This window comes from Mugil cephalus, chromosome 3, assembly GCF_022458985.1.
Source record: "Mugil cephalus isolate CIBA_MC_2020 chromosome 3, CIBA_Mcephalus_1.1, whole genome shotgun sequence".
Lineage (NCBI taxonomy): Eukaryota > Metazoa > Chordata > Actinopteri > Mugiliformes > Mugilidae > Mugil > Mugil cephalus.
The window spans coordinates 4,405,399-4,421,913 of NC_061772.1; the positions used below are offsets into that span (position 1 = coordinate 4,405,399).

Consider the following 16,515-nt stretch of genomic DNA (forward strand, 5'->3'; position numbering starts at 1 on the left):
CTATTGGCACTCAAAGTGCTTTACAGTCACAGCCACAAATCAACCCGTTCACTCACACAATCACACACACATTCACACACCGGTGCCAAGTACTGGCAGCAAGTCAGGGTTCAGTTTTTTGCTCAACAAAACTTTGGCATGCGGCATGTTCCGGGGATCGTACCACTAACTCAACTCTACCTACTGAGACACATGATTAAATGATTTAGTTCCTTAGTTTAAGAATTTATTAGAGTTTTGTCACAATCTGGATTTACAGACATCTCGTATCCAACAGGAAAGACAGATTAGTAATAACTACTTTTAACTGACCAAACTTGAGGAAAGACAAAAATGCTTGAAAGCACTCAGCCACACAGACACAGATACACACGCACTCACACAGTCACACTCACACTCACACACACACACACAGGGGACCAGGCCTGGTTATGTCTGACTGCGGAGCTCAGGATGATTCAAGCCTAAAGACATTTCCTTCAACCACAAAGAAAGTTGGCCGCGCTCTGGTTACATAAAGGTTTTTTTTTTTTCATTCTCCCTGAGCACATAGAAATGAATAAGGCATTGGGTATGTAATGAAAATTGTGAGGATGTATTATGGAAAACAGAGATTCATATTCATATTCCATACTGTACGGTTGCTTTCACTGAAATGATATACATTTCCTCACTCTTTGGAAGAAGAAATTTGGTACACACATATTAAAACTGATATTCCCTATGCCCACAGAGTGTTTAGAGGCAATTAAATGGCAAGGATGTATTTCTTCTTGTCAACTGTGTGCCAGACAGAAAGTATTTGGAAGTAACTGTAATTTATACATAACAGCTGTAGTGTATTCGTTTTGTGAAAAAACAAACAAACAAAAAACACTGTACAGACATTCTTCTGGATAATTGTTTAACTTAAAAAAGCCCTAGCTTTATTGCTTTCTAGGGGATTCCGGTATTGTCGACCAGGCCACAGTTTGTGTGCTTGTAAACCTTTACCTCTTCCATGAGTCTCGTCTCCTAATCCAGAGTCACCGCTAAGATCTTTCTGCTATTTCAGTGAAATGTTCTTGATTGATCAAGGCTTTGTAGAGTGACTGCCCCACTAATGCTCTATATCCAACCTCGTTAGGAATGCATGTTGCGTGTCAGCCCTGCGCCTGATGACTGGTTCTTCAAATTTGGGCCTCTTTTCTTTCCACACATCTTCCCATTGAACTATTATTTCTACTAAGATAATGTTCTTGGTGGCTTCGGAGACCGAATGTACTGAACCCCTCACGAATGTTATGTTATGTAGGGTGAGAAAACACAGCTAAGTATCACCAGGCAACCTTCACATTAAGCTGAAGCGTGTGGTGAATCGCAAAGACATCTACGATCACACGGGCCTGATTCTATACAAGATTAATGTGGGGGTGAAGGAGTGCCTAGATATAGACAAGGACAACATCTACACAGTACAACAGATGTTCAGCAGTATGCAGGAACTATCTGGAATACACGCACAAAGTTGCTAGCGCACACTATATTCACTGATTAGCAAAATCAATCAAAAGCCCAATTCGCACAGGACTAGTTTTACCTAAGGACATAATGTGATATCCAAATTAACCCCCCTACAAGGAGAGTAGAGATCCTTTTCCTTAATTCTATTGTATTTGATTTCCTCATTTCCTCATTATTGGCTCTCAAGAGAAATGAAGAAGCAGAACAAACTCTGTGCATTATTCGTGGATGTGATAGAGGAAGTCTGACTGTAACGGAGGAAACATCACAGAGCCAGACGTATGGCATGAATTAAGTTCTACTTTTTGTCACCCTAGAAAAAAAAGAAAAAACATTGTAAGAAGTGCTGTAGCTGTGGAAAAATGGCAGATGGAAAGGCAATAAATATGATGTGGGACTGGAAATTGTTAAATGTTCAGCATGGATTGTGTTATATTAAGTACAAGGCCAGAGCCTTGGATATCAGCTCCCTTTTAGATCCTATGGAATTTCCCTTGCACTGGAAAGTCTCACTTAAGCTGCAGCAAGTCAAGCATGTGTTTGTGGGTGCATGTAGCCTAGATGTGCATTGGCAGAAGTGTGGAAGCTGCACTACTGTCTAAACTCCACCAAGGTAAAAAAGAACAGTTAGAACTTTTGATTACTGTGGCACATTATTGTTTTCATTCTGTAAATCATTCTGTGATTTCATATATTGTTAATGCCTGAACAGCACTTAAGTGTAGTGCGTTGTGCATGGGAATATGCCTACAATCAATTACAGGCTTTTATAATTGAATAATGTGTAATCAGATTTTTGCAAAGTATTAACACAAGTGCTGCGGATGAGAAGTTAAAAGGGATACATCAGTTGAAGGTATCATACTTGTTGAGTACATTAAAGCAAGAATATGTTATTGAATAAGACAGCATATTCTACATATGACAATTTTATACTTTTGACACTATTTCTGTGTCCATTGTTGTGTATTTGATGGAGAGTATAATCTAACAATACGCAACCTAAAAATTCACTTGAAACAAGGGTGAATAGCCATGCGTTAAGAAAATAAAAGTAACAGAAGTGTCCTTTGCTGGCTTCTAGTACCATTTTGTGAAATGCCTTACAGGTCTTTGTGTGAGTGTGGAGCATAAATGAAACACATCTATTCAAATGTTCAGGCTTGAGCTGCAACAGAAATACTTAAACTAGAAATAAGTTCATAGATCAACTCAGTGTAGCATAGGTTTCTACACTCAGCTTAAAGTGCAGGTGGCTTTATACAGTACTTATTGGTACTGTTCCACAGGGGAGCTTTAATAAGCTCTGCACCCAACCATGAACCCTGGAATGACCAACATTCAGACAGGTAACTTATTCCAGAACATCTGTTAGTCCAATGACTTCCATCAAAATTGTGCTCACGTAACAATGGGTACATAAATCACAGTGACTCCATTCTAACCCAGAATTGGAAGAAACTTTGATATATTCATATAATGCTCATAGAGCTATAGGTGTAAAAAGTGACCAAATGCAATGGCCACATAATGAATATGCATTAAAATTACCAATATACACTAATAATTATCAGCCCAAATCTGCAATATCCACAAATAACAGTCTTTGTGTAAAGATAATTCCTCTTACTACAGAAATTATGGTCACAAAATGACATGTACCGACTACAGAGGCTACTGTGATGGACTTTGTTTTCCTTCCTGTTGGAAAATAATTGTCTAAACATTTTACTAGTTCCGTATTTTCTGAACTTGGACTAGGAAATTGTAAATATGAAGCCTGCAGAAAATGAGAAAATGATGGCATCTGATGATGACATATGTATTTTTGTTCTCTTTTGTTTTTAATTGAAATGTTCTACAAATGAACAAATTAACTAAATCAACAGAACAGAAATAACATCTAATAAATGGCAAAACATGTAACATTACATACATTTTTTAGTTAAACCAACTTGGCATTTAATGAATTAAACTTACAAGGACAACTCTCTATCCTGCTGTTATTCAGTGTTAACTGAACCTAATGTTTCGGTTGTTATTATGAATGACTGTAAATGCATGTGAAAAAATGTAGTCTTAAATAAGATTTATGTGTATTATTGTGGAAAATGGTCAACTGACCATGTTGAGGCTGATGAATGCAAAGTAGCCATGTTAAGTGACCCTGTTTACTTAAATGATACTGGGGGCTTTATTAACTTGCCAGATACATATTTACTGATGTTTTACTGTACCTCTGCTACGGATCTGGGAGAGTTGTCACAAGTGAAGTACATGTTTATCTGTAATCTGAAAGGAAGCATGTGTTTTTGTCAGTTGATGAGTTTTTAGGTCTATACTGCAGTTTGAAATTCTGCCTATGACAAATTCTTAATAATGTATCCCCCATGGTGTTATGTAATAGTTACGTCAATCATTCCTTTGTTTGAACAAAGAAGATTGGAATTAGAGAGTTTAAAGAGGTAAGAGGCTTGTGGTTACACTGTGATTATGATGGCATTGTAGGTTAAATCTGCACGATTTTGAGTAGTTTTGATATAAAGAGTTTTTTTTTAATCATTTAAATCACTTCCTACATGCATCAGTTAACACACTTTTAAGATCTGCAAATGCTGTGAAATGCTTCAATATACGAACAACATCGAAAGAAAGAGGATTCCTGAATGACTGAAATTTATAATACTGACTGTAGCCCCATGTATGCCAGTGCTGTAAGGGTTTAAAGAACAGTAAATACAAAGAAATTTGCATCTGGACTCAGAGAATCACATTCATTTTAAACATCCTGAAACGATATGGAAAAAAATGAAATAAAATAAAAAATGCTAGCAGCAACCACACTCATAAGGGATTTAACTTCATAACCTTTTCAAACTTGAACTCTGAACACTCTCCCTTCTCCAAAGACTCACCAAGCCCCCAACATTAACACGCACAACGCAATACCATACAACCACAAACTCCCAAACACTGCACAAGCCTCTTTCAGCTGACATGGACAATTGCACGACAAATGTTGCACAACTATGTGTACAGTTTTTATAGATATATTTTTCACTACATGCATCTGTGGTAACATGAACTCTTTAGCACAGTACTCAACATAGCAAAACTAATACTAAGTTTGTATATACTGTATGAACCTACAGTTAGTAGTACAGTAGTATCTATCAATAGCAGTACTCATCCATTCATTGCAAAAGCAGCGTTATTGTGTAGTTCAAATTCTGTATAACTTCTGTTTAGAACATTTTTCTGTATACCGTGTCATCATATGCTGTATTGTAGTCGTGTGTGGCTTGTTAGCATATACACCAAACAGCCACAACATTACAGCCACTGACAGGAGAAGTAAATAACATTGACCATCTGGTAAAAATGCAGTGTTCTGCTGGGAAACGTTTGCCCCTTTCACATCGAGCGAAATACCCACAATCGACCCGGGATTTTATCAGCTCGGCTTGACGCGGCTTAGATGTGAACAGGAATGCTGCGTCGACCCGGGTTTTTCGCTCTGATGTTGATGTATCTGCCTGTTACATTCTGAATGTGTCACTCTGGGCCTGACAATACTATATCATTGTAGAAGCTCCAGCTCAAGTTTTGATTTACTCCTATAAAGACCGATCTCTGAAGGGCAGAGATTTATGTTCATATTTTTCAGTCAAACAAATCAAATGTGTTGTTACACGATCGTTAATGGAAGTGCATAGGTGAATCAGTCGTACGTCATGTTTGGGAAATTGCACCGATCGGGGAATACATGTGCGACTGTGTTTATATACAGCTTGTATAGCAATATCCCACACTTTTTTAACGATCATGGCAGCGCTCTGCATCCGAGGAGAAGAGGAGATTTGGCGGTGGATATCAGGCTCTGTGCAGGACACGGTGATTTATTCAAGTATATGCAGCCTTTTGAAAGAGCGGGGGTTTGACCGGTCTATTCTTCAGGTTAATAACAAACTGAAAGGGTTAAGAAAATGCACCATGCAGCCTATTGTTTACCTGCAATGTACGCAATGACGTAAGAGGGAGGAAAAACAGGTACACAGCTCTCACAGTGGGAGGTCCGACCTGGGACTTCTGCCGATGTGAAAGGCACCAAAGGCGAGTCGTCCCGGGTGTGAAAATGCTGGGTCGAGCCCCGTGAAAGCGGTATTAGACACAGACCACCTAGACCAGACGGACACCCCCAGCCCATAGCAATGATACTCGTTCCCCAGCAGGATACAGCCTGACAGAGGCACACACACAAAAAAGGTTTAGGAACAACTCAAAAACGTGAGGAACAGCACAAGGTGATTCAGAATGAAATTGAAGACTGAAAAGATGAGGCAAGTTGCACATATGAACAAGTAGAAAATCACAAAATCCATTACTTGGCTGTCCAACATTCCAGCTACATGCTTTACGCTTGTATCTCTGTTCATATGCTTTTTTGTGCTTGTTGACTGTGTTCAGGTAAAAGAGCTGCATGTTCTACATGACAGGCTCCTTGTGCCCTTTGCATGACTCACTCACTCAACATCTACATGTGTGTTAGAGTCAGTATGATGGTAAAGCGCCTGGTAGCCTGACATACGTCAGCAGTGTGAAGCAAGCTTGGGCAAAGGACAAAACAGCTCATACATTCACACCACAGTCACCCCTAGCTTTTTATAAAGGCTCAGATTGTGACGCATGAACAGACAGACACATATAATGCCCCCCCCCCGATTCCCCATGTTATTATAGAGAGCTCTGCTTTAACTTGCAGTCTGACAAATGAGTCACCTGTAGCTGAAGCTGCTTTTACTGTCGCACTTTGAATAGAAGCCATGGCCTTCTATTCAGAGCATGACATGTGTTTGTTCTGTGTGTTTGTATATCCGCAACAACAGAGAAGTCCTTTTATCGCCTTCTGTATCCCAGATACAAAGATTGAAATAACAAATTCTTCAATATCAAGGTGGAATTCTAGGCACCGAACAAACCAGTCAGCATATTCTCCATCAAATTTGATGGTCCATAGCAAGTATTTAGTTATAGGGGCTTTTAAATGATCCTGTTGTATTTGCTTTGTAATTTAATACAGTTAAGCCACTTCAATTTGAAGCAGGACATGCTTTCTGTTGACCCGACTATGTAATCAAGTCTTTTAAGCACAAAATACTTAGATTTGCTCATCACATATAATCCATTCAACCTCAACACGCAACGAAAACTCACTCACGCACTTCTATATGCCATTTGTTCATGGGCTTACACTTAACTACAAAGGTTTTAAATGTTAAACTTAACACTGCCCATATCACATTTTATGTTAATCCCTGGTCTGGGTCTATTTACACAGACACTTTGCGTGGGCTCTGAACATGTAAACCCTGATCATGATTGCCACAGAAGGGGCCAGCTGTCATCTAGACCTACAGAACCAGCCAAAAGTTTGGACACACCTTCTCATTCAACTCAGTGAGAAGGTGTGTCCAAACTTTTGACTGGCAGTGTACATCAGGCTGTATAATGGCAATGGTAGTGCACAACGCAGCAGGCTGTATCTTGGCGTGCATTCAAGTAGAAGCACCTGTCCAAGCTCGTGTAACACAATTTCTTTAAACTTCAAAAAGCTGTGGTTGTCACATTCCAGCAGATTAACATTTACTTTCTTTAAAGCACTACACTATCCCTTGTAACTATCCCATGTGACAGCTTTGGATTTGTGGTGTTGCGAGACTGTATTACATTATACTGACAGGTGTTTCAGATATAGATATGGGGTAGAGAAAAGGGAAGAGAAAAGGCGAAAGATTTAGACTTTTTCAGTCTGAATTTACTGAATTTACTAACGGTGGTCCAGGCAAGACAGACTGGTCTGTGTCAACTTGGGGGAGGTGAGAGTGAATCATAATCCTCATTCTTCGTACACAGCACTAGATGATGAAGGAGGGTTAAGACACCTGTCACAGAGCTAACTGACCATGTCACACAATACACATGCACAAGCACTACACAATCTCTATCTCACTGCCACACAGAGAAAGTCACACAGCCCCACACAGAACTACAAGACATTCACTATCTGTGCAATTCAATACTTTTTGTATACATGTCAAAATACATATACAATTTTTTATTCTATTCTATCTTATTATTTATCTTTTATACAGTACTCTACATACTCTTTACATTTGTCATTTTCTGTTCCTATGTAGGCTGTTGCAAACTGCAATTTCTTCATTGCAGGATAAATAAAGGTTTTCTAATTTTATGCCACTTTTTTTTAACTCAATCTTACCCTGTGGCATACAGGGATTGACGCATGCCTCTTCCTCTTCTTGTGAAAGCGTAACACCGCGTGTTAACTAATGACACAAAAATGTCTGACTGATCAGAAAATGTATAAGAGAACTGAAAAAGTACTGACTTATTAGTAAAGTTTGCTCCTTTTTCCTTTTTACTCCTCACAGGTGCCATTTTCTGATAGCACTCACTTATTTTGTTAGGTCTACTCCTCCTGCCTGAGCATAATTTCCAAATTAATTACTTGCAAAGTCAAATGTAAGATGAGATATGATGTGATTTATTAACATAGCTCTGAGTAAGAACAAATATAGGAGAAAAATAAAGAACAGCATGACAAATACCAACTGGTATTTTTGTATTAAAAAAAGAAAACATGCTGTTAAAAGGTTTTTTTTTGTCCCCACTGTCAATAAGATCACGAAAGGGGAATTACTCGGGTTTCTCTTTACCTACAGCTTAACCTTACTCTGAGATGATGAATCGTTGTTCTGCTGCAAAAATCTGCATATTTGTGTAATTTATAGGAAATGTGGCAACAACGAAAAACTAATGGCAGCATAAGAAGCAGTTACTCCAACGGTCTTGTCTTTCTGCCAAGAGTGTGTGGTGAACTGGCAACGGGTGAATAACATAAACATCTGTTAGAAACATTTGTCCCTCACATTCAAATTTACAAAATTACAAAACCTGTACAGTAGTGCTGCTTGGATGAGATAACTCAATACATCAGTGACCAAAAGAAAATGTTCTCATCACAGTCTGTTAACTGCTTTAACACGTGTAAGTAAATGATTGAGCTGGAGAGCTAAAGAAACATCTCCACGTTATTCCTCATGAAAGACATATGGAGCCACTGTCATTCATCTCAATGCTAGTGAAATGCATGTATTTTCCACTTCAACAGAACTATGAGGCACTCTAATGGTGCAGTTGATTTATCTGCTCGCAAAAGGCACAGCACAGGGAGATATAAACCTGCTTTCACTTTACACTCAGAACACACAGGGAAACAGACAATAACACACCAGCGCTCTGTACTAAATGCTTTGCTTTGTGTCTAGCTTTGCTTAGAAGTTTCCCTGAGTTCCCTTGTGACCCCTCAGACTATTATACATCGTGCCTTTGTGATGATTTTTGTTGATCGACCACTGTGGAGGGTAACTGTTGTCTTAACTCTGTTTCACTGGTTCACAATCTGACTGTAGATTTGTGGATTCTAAACTCTCTACAGATGGTTTTGTAACCTTTTCCAGCCTGATGAGCAACAACAACTCCACTTTTTTTTCCTGAGCTCCACAGAAAGCTGCTTTGTCTGTGCCACCAAACACTTCTCACAAATGTGTGCAAGTGTCAGACGAAACAGATAAGTATTATAGACTAATTGCTAAATAGATAGATAAATACATAAATATAATATTTAGTTTCATTTGATTAATTGGGTTCTCTGCTTAATTTCAGGGCATATGTTAATGCTTCTGTTTTGAGTAACTGACATCTAATATTACTAGATGAAATATTCTAAATAATAGTATTACAACAAATCTAATAATAATAATAATAATAAACTATAAAAAGACTGGCAACTGAAGGACACTTCAGTTGCCAGTCTTTTTCCGGTCTGTGTTCGAGAGGCACACAAGTGAAGACGCCATGCATTTTATTCCTCACTCACGCCATCTACTGGCTTAACGGTGCCAGGATGAGCGTACCGCATGGCTCAGTCAAACAATGAGGGCAGGCTGCCAGCACCACTTGTACCGAACAATAGGAAAGAGTGAGAGGGAGTAATGAAGATGCTCATTATGGCTGGGTGTTCTGAGATGCCTGTGAAGCTGTGGGTAGAGGTCAGCCAGGTCCAGGCTCAGTGCCAAAGATTGGATCACCAGTTTACTGAAGTGAAACAAGGGAGGTGAGCAGGAGGTGTAGGGTAGCAGCAAAAATTCTGGGGGCTTTGCTGCCCTGTGCTACAGCCACCTGACTGCAGTTAACTCCCAGAGGAAGATCCACCGCCCTCTAACCTATCTTCTACACACACACACAGCCCACAACCCACCTCTTCATCTCTCAGCTGGGTAGTTTATTTAGGGTAGTGACTTTCTAACTGACCCACCTACATCCTGCTACTGGAGTTTTCAGGGACAATTGTGTCAGGCAAAACAATTAAACCTACCCACTACAATTACCATCACAAAGCTATTATTTCTGCAGGTTCTTCTAGTAGTTTTACTACAATTACTATCAGAGGGGATGTAAAAGTATAAAACCCAGTTGAAAGTATGTGCCGCAGTTTATGGAACATAAACACCTGAACACGAAAAATAATATAATAAAAAAGGATGAAAGCAACTGTGACAGGCATGGACTTCTTATTGGCTTACATTTTTATAAACATTAAATTTAACTAAATAAAACCAAATATAGCTGTGATTTGTACTCATCAAATGAGTGACCACGGCATTTATTTATTTTTTCCCCCCCAAAAGAGTCAGAATCGTAACTAGGCAGGTACGTTTTTGTTTTTCAAAGCTTAGTTTTCCTCATCATCACTTACACACGAGACATCTGCTTTCAGGTTAATCCACTTTTGGAAGAAGCTCAGTTTGTCAGAGAAAAGGGTGCGTAATTAAATCTATCTGGGACACAGCATTTGGAAAGACACATAGGTAAGATCATGCAACTCTTTTAACTCTAAATCAAATATACGAATCAGTTCTCTAAATATTTCATAAGCATGAAACGGTAACGCTGGCAACACGCAGGAAGACGTATTATGTTGCCACTTGTATATGGAGTCCTGGAACTGTGCAAATGAAGAAAAATGTGGCGTAATTATAAATACATTAAGTTAAGGAGAATCTTTCCTTTCCTCCCCTCTATCGACGTCATTCTTAGTAACTGAAAGAAACTTGTTAATGGGGCCTTCAAGAACTTCAAGAGACTACATAAAGAATCAGAGTGAGATTGAGACAAAGTGAGACTTAGACAGAGAAAGAGTCAAGAAAAGAGCAATGGAGGAGTAGAGAAAAGGACATGAAAGGTGGGAGGGAGCATGAGAGAAGAGGTGGTCAATAAATTTCCAAGGGGAGAGCAGAGGACTGATGAGGTGGAGAATGCTTTGTGGCTATGGGATCCCAGCAGGGCTCGGCTGGGACTAGAAACTGTGTCAAGGACGGCTGAGGAAGAGACAGAAGCAAAAGAAAACTCTAACTGCTGCATGCACACACAAGTACGTCCGGCAGGAAGCAATGGAGGCTTGATTCAATCTCTGTTTACGCCAAAGCTGATTCCTTACTGATTTGTGATGCAGTCGCCAAAAACAGTATTTTACTGCCTAAGTCGAAAAACGTAGTTAGCATGATGTAATGCAAACTTTTAACCCAACATGGACTTGTACTGACAGTGTTTAAAATGATAGACAGCTTGACCATCTGCCATCCAAGAAGAAGAGTTTATTTATTGATGAAGATCCTGTGACATGGTTGAAAGCGGTCCAGTGAGCAAACATTGATTTAAGATCATTCTGGTAAACTCCACTTTCAAGTACAAGAATGAAAGACTCATTTGCTCCATACTGTATGGACAATGTACACAGATCAGCCACAACATTAAAACCGCTGACAGGAGAAGTAAATAATACTGACCATCTTGTGACTGTACAATATTCTGTTGGGAATCTTTAGAACCTGGTATTCATGTAGATGTTACTTACGTACCACCCACCTAGACCAGACCAGGCACCCCAGACATAATGTTACGGCAGATTAACGTACGAAGCTACACAATAAGTCAAGACAACTTAGCAGTGTTGGCTGCCACACTATGTCAATGTGTTTCTGTGGAGGAAATCTCTCAGTGACACCCTGAAATTTGAATGAACGGCTGAGCTTCCAGTCAAATCGAGATACGTCCAAAGACTGTATGTAAAAAAAAAAAGCTCAAAGAGACAGGGACAGCTGGAAACTCAATGGAAACTGACTTGCAGGCGACTGCCAGCCGGCTGGAGGCAGCACTTCTGAGTGGGCGTATCTGTGACATATTGCATTGAAGAGAATGGGACGGATGGACAACATAAAAACCTAACACTAACCGCAAGGCTGTTCCTGGCACATGGAAGGCATATGGAAGTTCACAGAGGGAAAAAAAGTATATTAGTACAACCAATCAGAGACAAAAATTGACATCAATCATGAGGCCATTAGCGAAAGAGCAAAAAAAAAAAAAACAACATTCTGTGAAGAATTATTATTTACTTTATGAAAAAAGGCTAAAATTCCCAGACAGAAGAATAAAAAGCAAACTACTCTTTCCAGTGATGGAATATAAGGTGTGATTTACTAGAATGTTTTATTGTTAGAAGTGGAACACTACAGGAGACACTGTCATTATTCATTATATGGTCTGCACTGTACTGAGATGAACTCAGCTGGCCTCTGCTGTTACCCTGGTGTGGTTGACAGCAGTAAAATCAATCAGTTGGTGTGTTCTGTTAGAGATCTGGGTTGCTAGTCACTGCTGGCATGCAGAGAGAGAAGCCTAATGCAAAACAAATGTTTTCATAAAGTCGCCCAGTGTTGAATCAGCATCATTCATTTCACTCAGGACTGCTTTTTTCTGTCTTTTCTTCCCTCCCAAAGGACTGACTTGGATGACTTGGGCTGTGGCCGCTGCTGTTCAGGCAGCTGTTTCCCATTAGGGCCCCGATGACGAGTTTGATGCTGCCCACGTCTTTAACCCCTGTGACAAACCACTGGCCTTACTAAGCTCACCATCAAACACCATCGTGCTGGCTGTGTGCTCTCCCTCAGCTGCAATCACAGATAAATCCCATTGTTGGCTGGGAGTGTGGTTCCAATCAAAAACACTGAAGAAAATTAAACAAAGGACTTTTGTTGAAATACTCAGAGAGTTTCCAAGCTGTGTTTGTCCCAGTACTTGCAATTTTGCATCAGAGATGTGCCAATTTATTTAGGATTTCTTTTATCACCAGACATCGTAGATCAGACAAAGCTTTATTTCGACACACATCTGGCCCATAGGCGGGTAACTATTAAATGTACTTCTCATTCCTGTACTCCCGTCTGTGCTACAGTTTTACATCAGTGTTACAAATACACTATATGAAGCACCCGTACATCCTGCTCATATGTCTGAGTTAAACATGTCCTCATTCCAAAACTATGTGCAGCTATCAACCTCTCTACCAGATGCTGAATACGCAGCAGGATTTACTCCCATTTAAACGCAAAACCACTTGTAAGGTTGGGTGCAATTCTGCCTTGCTGTCCACTTTATGCCGATGGTTTCGGGGGTTGGGGTGGGGTTCAAGACTCTTTATGCTCCTACTAAGTTAATTCTCATCAAATTTAGTTGTGCCTCTCCAACTTGAATGCAAATAAACAAACCCAGGTCCCAGGTAAAACTTTTTTACCTCAAAATGTGCAGGTTGCAGGGCATATGCACATTTACTTTTGTCCTCAATTCAAGAATTCCTACGAACCTACAAAATGAAAGGATTCATGACACAGTTCATCACCTTGAAGAACACCAGAAACTAGCATTGAAGGCTGTGGCGTCGTCTGAAGTTACCGGTGCTCACACAGAGTACAGCCATTGGCCAACCAGTACAAATACACTGCACCTGCATGAGAGCAAAGACCTCTCCAAACCAGCTGGTAGCAGACGTCTGTGTTCCTCATTCAAAACGGAAATCCAAAAGAGCTAAGATTAGCTAGGAAAGAGTTGTAAACTATCCTGGATAACTGGCCTTTTCATCCCAGACCAAAAATATTGAGCATTAGGATGTTCAGCTGATATCAAGACTATGTGCCTTTGAACAGTCAATCAAAGAGGTCAACCAGGGCAACACTGCAAAAAGAGGACACAGACCAACCACCAACACGACCAGTTTTAAGAAAATTCAATAAGGAATTCAAACAAGGAAACTCTCTGTAACTCATAAAATCTATGTCATCTGGTAGTTGTATCTAGAATTGATTCTGGCAGACAGAAGCTCTTATACCACAACTCTGTCAGACGACATGTAGATGTGTTATTTATTATACAAAAAATAATAATAATAATAACAAACGGGGGTTTTGATTTATATCTTTGAATCATAGTCATAATCCTTGCTGGGCTGAATGACCAACAGAAATCATTCACAACAATGTATTAAACAGATTTAGAACTACTGATGATGTTTAACTGGAAAGGAAACCCTTCTCCAGGGAATGACTGGGGGTGATGGTAGGATTCAAAATGAACTGCACAGGAGCATGATGGGATGCTTTCATTTTCCGAGAGTGCGGTTTCCAACAATTGGCAAGAAACACAAGCGGGAAGCCGACACAATACAGTGCATAAAGCACAGCAGCTGTCTTCCCTTTGTCCATGTGCCCTTGTATGTGTGTGTGTGTGTGTGTACATGTGTCATGTTTCCTGTTATTCATTTAAAATGGGCAATCATGGCACACTGCGTCGCAGACACACACGAATGCAAACATAGCACTTTGTCATGCAGTCTGTGCAGTGTGCCATCATGTGGTTAACTAGAAAATGTTTTCCACATCAAATGCTGCTTTGTGTGTATATTTGTGAGAACGTTGCATGTGTGGTTTTTCCCTCTCCAATTACTTGCTCCAGCAGTCAGATAATAATGGGGGTCTAATCAGGGCCAAGCCTGGTGGGGTTTACACACTGGTACTCCACTGGCAAACTTCCTCCCTGCCACAGGGCACTAACAGGACAGGAATGATGGCTCCCACATGGCCGTCACACACAGAAAGACAGTGTGTTTGCATTGATCTATGAAGGGCAGAAAGTGTTTCCACCCTGCTTGCTACTAGTTCAACGTTCTGCTTAGTCATCAAACCTCTTAGTGGAAAGCAGTGGGATCCCGGGGGAACAAGCCGCCTGTGTCTTACTTTACCATTACAAAACATCATAGTTAAAAAAAAATTCCATCAGCCCTTTTCTGCATTCATTAATTAACGCACATGATCAATCAAAATCAACCAGTCACTGCAAAAAGGAAATGGGAGAGACACTGATACCATATGTACTGCTATTTATTAAATTAGAGATTTAATAGACACAGACCATATATATCCTCAGTAGAGTATGTTTAAGAGAGGGGGCTGTGTGGTTGGAAGAGAGGAAGCAGTCTGCGGCAGAGGTCAAACCCTGCCTCGCCTCCTCTCTACATTCCCAGGTCCTGCAATGGTTGATATTTTCATTTGGCTTATATCAGGGCTACTCTGACACTGTGAGATCTCCCCACACATTCCTGGTCAAATGTGCAAGCTGCTGCAATACTCTAATGAATGGGGTATAAAAATGAGTGGGAGTGCTGGGCCAAGAAAGTCCGATGGAGCCTGGCAACCGGCAGCCACTGTACGGACTATGCAACCCTGACTGAGTCCATGAGGTGAGGCCAAACAAATCTCTCGCTCTTTTCTGATCTGAAATTTTTCTACCTCGCCAGCTCAAATCCTCAAGAGGCAAGTGCTGGCGGACAGGTGTTTCACATCTCAAACCACATGTTAGGTCAGATTAGATATCGACTTTCAAAAAGTCTATATCTGTGTAACCAGCCCTAGAACTTGTAACTGCAGGTCAATCCCAGATCCATTTACTGCCCATCAACATGTTGCCTATCCAAATTAAATAAAGAGCCAATGATGCTCACTCAGTGACAAGATAAGAAGATCTGGTTGTTGACAACTCGTTTGTACTGTGTGATACCAGCTGATGACTGTATGTCAATATCCTAATGCACATTTCCTTCATAATTCATGACAGTTACACAGGGGGACTTCACACAGTTCGTCCATTCTGTGCTGGCACCACTCTCAAAGTGCCCCAGAACATTAATGTGAAGTCAAATCAATACTGCTCCAAGAAACACTCAGCACATGCATTTTAAGGCACATGAGAAAACTTAAAGGTTTGGAACTATGAACTTGAACTTTATTACTCCAAGTCATGAATGCAGGAAGACAGGAGCAACTATCTTTCTCAATTTATAGCATCTTGGTTTGTCAGCAAACCAGAAAGTACAAGTCGCTTTAGCTTCCGTTTAAATCAATTACAGATTATCAGAATAATCACATTTCCGTCCATCTACAAATGAAATGCTGGTTAACTTATAAAACAGAGTTCAGATTCCCTCAATATGCACATGTTCAAAGCAGCTATTGGTAGACAGGGGCAGGTAATGTCTACCATCTACCATCCTGCCTACCTGATTCTGAATGTGAACCAAAGCAGATAGTTAAGAGCGTCCCATGAACTACAGTATCTGCATGGAGAGAGAACAGCTACTGGGGCTGAAGCTGTTCATTATGTAGATATACATGTAAATCTGTGGACAAGTGGAAGAACTCATTCATGGATTTAATGTATTTTGAAAAAATGTGTAATATAAAGCCAGCTGTCAGAGCTGTGTGAGATCACCAAGTCAAATCTAGAATGCAGATAGAAGTGGTGTGTGATTATATGTCGTTTAATCACAACACAAGACAACAAGGAAATGAGAGAAATATGTAATGGTCCTAAAAGACATAGTGAGTGGGCTTTAAAAACATTATGTCGGAATCTGTATCTCAGACAAAATATAGGTCACTTCTCAAAAGAAAAACACGTCACAGAGTATTATGGTTCTAGAGATTACCAATTGTCTTGTCTTATGTCTGGTGGTCTGCTCATTGATTGGTTAGCGCTCCA

The 16,515-nt window shown here is 40.1% G+C and overlaps 1 protein-coding gene across 2 annotated transcripts in view; it reads right to left on the bottom strand.

The window, feature by feature from the left end:
- efl1 (elongation factor like GTPase 1) overlaps window positions 1-16,515 on the bottom strand; it is a 59,925-nt gene that overhangs the window by 21,461 nt on the left and 21,949 nt on the right. The window lies entirely within an intron of this gene.